Source organism: Acartia tonsa, chromosome 2, assembly GCF_053477335.1.
Source record: "Acartia tonsa isolate MP-2025a chromosome 2, ASM5347733v1, whole genome shotgun sequence".
NCBI lineage: Eukaryota > Metazoa > Arthropoda > Copepoda > Calanoida > Acartiidae > Acartia > Acartia tonsa.
In genome coordinates this window covers 51,920,104-51,925,895 of record NC_137261.1, presented here as the reverse complement: position 1 = coordinate 51,925,895, position 5,792 = coordinate 51,920,104, and positions in this window count along the sequence as shown.

The window sequence follows — 5,792 nt, the reverse complement described above, 5'->3', positions numbered from 1 at the left end:
AAATATATTTAAGTCAGTTGATATTGAGAGTCCTAACACAGAACATTATCTGGTTTGGGTTCGAGTCTTTATTAAGACCAATACAGCTATTTACAGACATCCTACTACTTTAGCTAGTTTGCATAGGCAAATATTCTACCCCTTCAAAGTGCATAGTTAATTAATACATTGTATTAATTAAACGGTCAGTCATCCTGTTGCTTGGTGTCCTGATATACAGACAGACATCCTGCTACTTCAGAACTTTCCAGCTTAAATAATCAGTAGTTTTGAATTATTAATATATTTAACCATTTCTAAATAAAGTATATATATAATCTTATTTACTCAAAAACTGCATTTAATCCAATATAATAAATACTTAAAAATCTGTTTGCATTTTGAATTGAATATTAAGTCTACTCTATCATTAACTTATGTAAGTCTGTCTATTTCACATTTGGCGCAGTCTTATTGTGCTACGTGTTATTTAGACCTGCTACTGAGTTAAGGGTGGGGGAAGTGGTGTTTAATTTGAATTCAATCACTTTTTGAGATTTTTTATCTCGGATTTTTCACAGTTTTGTTTTACTTTTTTATATTTCTAACTTGATTTATATTTTAGGTTTCTGTGGAATTTCATTCTTTAACTCTTCTGATCTAAATTTCACGGCGAATTTAGTTCTAGTGCTCGGATATGGCTGATGGAGAAAAAGGAGAGCGGGGTAAAAATGAAGGCAAGCGTGGACGGCCGCCTAAGCGTCCTCGGGAGACTGACAGTCAGGATGATGATGGAACTCCCGAAAATTGGGAGGAGGATGATGCTGTGGCTGAGGATGTTGGTGCAGGTGCCAATGCGAATGTGGAGTCGGCGTTGGGCGAGGTGGAGAATGACGTTGTGCCTGAAAGCATAAAAAAATATGTTAGGGCAATGTTAAAGGAGCATACGACTGTCAAGGGTCAGGTGGATAAGCTAACGGCGGCGAATAAACGGCTGGAGAATAAGGTGAAAGAGTTCAAGAATTCTGATGAGCATAAGAAGTTAGGCTATGATGTTGATTTGGCTACTATTAAGAAAAAGGTGGCGCAATTGCCAGCGGATGGGGATATTAGCGGTTTTTTGTATGAGACAAGTATGGGGGCTAGTGTATCTGCAGTCAAATTGACGGGAGATGATTCGTTTAATACATCTTTTATTAATCGTTTGAGTGTGGAGGCTAAATTGGATTCTACCAATTTCGAGGCTAAAAGGGTGAAAAGTGCTCCTGGACATCTGAAGTTTTCGCAGATTGAGTTTTTGGGTCCGGTTGGGAATGGAAATTGGATGAATGTTCGTGAGAGTTGTCTGACCGAATATGAGAATCAATTGTTGGATATATTTCCTTTAATTGAGGAAAGGGCTGAAGTGCTTAAGGCCTATAAAAAGGTGGCCGGCGGTAGTGTAAGCCAACAGACTGTAGAGGAGCAGTTTAAGGAGTTTTGTCTTGTAAGAGGAGTCAAGTGGGATAGTGATTTTGTGCGGGATGCTCCATTTTGGGATGGAAACATTGATTTTGAGGATTATTTCTTATCCTTATGGAGGGTTGCTCGGTTCGCAAAGTTGGAGGATCCTATGCTTTTCAAGGACGTCCTGTACAATAGGATTTTTGAGTGCAAAGGGAAGAAGATGGGGAGGCTTATTACGCCGGAGGCTAATGCTTCCCTAAGTGCTTTAGGTTATTACCTGTTGATAAGAAGGTTGGTGATACCCTTTGCAGATACAGAGTCAGCTACTGAATTCTTCTACACCCTGAAACAAAAGAGTGGTCAGAATGTGGATGTGTTCTTCAATGCTAAGTTACGGCTGTTTAGGCTTATGCATCCTGGTCAAATTTCTAGACAATCTTGGCGTGATTTCTACAATAATGTGGCTAAGAATTTGCTGTTTTCTGATTTAGCTAGAGATATGGCTAATTTCATTGAATCTATGCATTACCTGGAAGATTACAGTGCTTTCTTGACTTATTTGATTCGCAGAGGTCAGCATTACATAAGCTGGGCCCGTTCTGGACACGTCTCACCTGAAAATGTAACGTCCTGTTATTCTCAGGCTATGGAAGGGTTGAAGCTAGAGGATTCTAGGGAGGTAAAAGCTAGGCCTGTAATCAGTGAAGTGCATGTATCTGATTTGGAGGGCAGGATTGAGATTGGCGATAATAATGCGTGGATTGAAGGGGATGATGATATTCCTTGGGATCAGGTTGAGAACGTGATTGGGGCTCTGAATTCGAAGGCTAAAACTATGATTTGTTGGTATTGTGGGAAAAAAGGTCATGTAGTGGCTAGTTGCTGGCAGAAGAGAGACGGTAAGCCGCCAGCTCCTGATTCTCGCATAGGAAAGACCAAAGCTAGGTTTTTCTCAGCGGGTAGCGAGAAGAAAGCAGGTCCTGGAGTGCCTAATAATAGGGTAATACCTGAGCAGTTTCTGAAGAAGACAGTCAATCAGGTGGGGCCTGTTGTGGATTCTGAAAAGAGCAGAGATGAGAAACAGTATGAGGCTATGATTGCTGACATAGCTAGGAACAATTTTCAGCAATATCCTATGTAATGGATATGATTGATTCGATATATAAATTTCATTTTGGGATGAAATTTATAGATCGTTCTTTTATTCGTATTCATTATATAGGCTATAGTACTGTAGTTGATTTTTTCTAGGTTTGCTATGTGTAATTAGTTAATTTTGCTGTTTTGTATTCAGATAATTGCTCTCAACTTTATAAAGTATTACTGTCTTGCTTATTCTTCAGTCAAGGTGTGATCGTGTTAATGAAAACAATATATATATATATTTATATATATATATTTACTATATATTATATTTTGATAGGTACCTATGCAAAGTTGAAGTAAATGTTAAAACTTTGTGAGGTACTTACTTGTATGAGAAAAGGCTTGGTGTGTAGCTGTGTGATGCTGGTAGTCTGGAAGATGTACAGGATTTCATAAATCGAACAGTATGTTGGCGGCTGGTGACGGATGGAGGGCTGACTGCTGTGTAGTGGAATGATGTATATCTAAAATTTAAAATTAATTAATATGGATATATTAATTATTTGTAATCCTGCATTGAGATTTTAATTCGAAGATATATGGATAGAAATGACTAGTGTTTTCAAGAGATTGTGAAGTTTTTGAAGATAACGAAAATGCCTATTTGTGCGGATTTAGATTTCTTTGTGCCAGGGGCTGATATTACGATGAAGGAGTTAGGAATTATTGATACAGGAAATAATTTTAATTCTTTAATATCTAGAGAAATTCTTGATAAACATGGAATTGAGTTTTGTCCTGCTAAATTATCAGCGTATTCAGTAGATTTAAAGAAAGTTAATATTATTGGATATGTCGAGTTGAAATTTAGATTTGCTGGAACTCAAGCTGTGTTTACGGAGATATTTTATGTACCTGAGGTGACGAGTAGGTTGGTGAATCTTGGATCTGATTTCCTGAAAAAGAATAAAATTAATATTTGTTTGGATGAGGATAAGTTTGAATTTTGTGGGGAATCTGTTCCTATTAATTCCTGTTTACAGAAACAGGTGGTGGCGGAGATACAGAAAATTCCTATTTTGTCCGGACGAATGAATTCTGAAATTCCATCTAAACCTACCTTGCCAGGGATAAAGGAGGGGGGTGGGTTTGGAGAGTTATATTCAACGAAGTATAATGTGAAGTTGCTGGACAAAACTATTTTTTATCCTGGAGGATCTACAGCTGTTGTGCATGTGGCTGGATTAAAGAATGATGGGTTTTGGTATGTGTCCCCTAATTCTTCTAATATGACAAGTGGCAATGGGATTATGATTATTGAGGGTAATTTTGACAAGGTTGAGCTTCCATCGGAACAGTCGTTTTTGACTATGGCGCCGCCGCAATCTTCACCTGAAAGATTAGTAACAATTAAGAAAAGTGGATCACGGGTGGCGAAATATTTATGGGACACTGGGAGGAGGTTAAGATCTCAGGTAGGGGGTCCTGTGGTACATGTTCAGATAGGAACTCGAGGACGGAAAAAGTAGGGAAAAGAGAACTGATAATAATTATTTTTGAAAAAAAATATATTATAATAAGAGTTCATGAATTGTTATTTGATTATTTTAATAACAAATATGTGCTGACAAAGCTAGTAGGTGGAGAGTTGTTCTACAATGAAAGGCTAAATCAGTTGATATTTGCGGGTGGACTGGTGAACAGTTATCAGCTAATAATGTCTGGTCATAATAATAAATTCAAATCAGGTAAATATTTTTTAATTTGGGGATTGTATTTAATATCCTGTGGGGCTGACGTGATACCTGTGCTAGTAAAGGAGTGTGTTGGCGACGGTCCTGAATTGAGGGCTTCAGAATGTACAGTGTTTGGACAGCATGAGTTTAATGGAACAATCAGTGGTCACCTGTTAAAAAAAGTAGGAGTGAGATTTCTGCCCGCGGTACAATGTCACGTCGACAGAACGGTTCACACCTGGTATTGTGGCAAATATAGCCATATACATTTAGGGGCACCAGCTGTGGTTAGTAGTGATGAATTAATTTCTAGTGAAGATTGTAAAAGGATGGAGGAACAGAGGGTGTTAGACATAGATGGACGACGGTTGCCTGTAGCGTTTTATGACCGGTCAATGACTTATTTCATAAATGGTACCATTCTGTATGAGGATATGATGACGTATGGAATTGACCCTCAGTGCAGAGGGGATGGTATTTATTTAAATAATACCTTTGTGCCTAATACTTTTCAAGAAGTTCAAATTACAAGTTATTTGAAAAATATACAAATTTCAATGTTACCTGATAACAGTTGTTTTCTTGAGGATCAGTTCATTGGTGCACATTGTCTGGAGTCTGATCTGCGGCTTGGGCTTGATCGAGTGATAGTTCACAATAAATCACATGAAGATAGACGTCATTTTAGTTATTTTCGGACTGTTGAAATTGTAAATTTAACTTTGTTTACATTTTCTAATATGGCGGATGATGCTAGTAATCAGGGTGGCCAAAGTTGGTTGGCGATTTCTCCACAGTTTTCGTTGGGATTGAAACTGGGGAAAAAAGTGGAGTTTTCTGACTTTCTGACTGATTTGCATTATTTTCATACCAACGTTCCGGATGTATTTTTGTGGATTACAACAGCTAAAAAGAATTTTTTTCCTTGGATGCGTAGAAAGGAGGAGGATGGTGCTTTATTATTACAGCTGACTTCTTCATACCATCAGGTGGAAAGGATTTTGCAGGCAGAGCAGGGGTGTTGGGAGAATAATTTGTTTCATTCCAACATCAAACAAGTCGGAAATTTGTTGGTACAACATCTAGGGGAGATGGAACTTGTGTCTGTGTGTAAAAAAAGATGGTTGAATGTGACTTTAGGAGCGAATTTGCCGTGTTATCTTGGTCATTTTTCTTTGTTCATGGACAATAGAATTGTTGCTGTAGAACCGTTCACAAGATTAGTTAAAAATGTTTCCTTGTTGATGGCTGTCGAGTGCAGGAAAAATCCAGTATTTGTGAGAGTTAAACCTGGATTATATCTGGGCAACAAGGGGGCAGGAATGCAGCTGGTTCAGACTAAACGGCTGGAGGATAGTTGGCTGAAGGTACCGTTGAATTTTGAGCATCTGTTGGATAAGGGAGAGATAGGACAGGTGTTGGAGTCTGTGGAAGAGGCTAAACTTTCGGAATTGGCTGCTAATTCACATGCTTTTGTTGTAGAGGTTACAGAAAATTGGTTTGTACATCTGTATAATACCTCGATTGATTGGTTGACTAATAGTT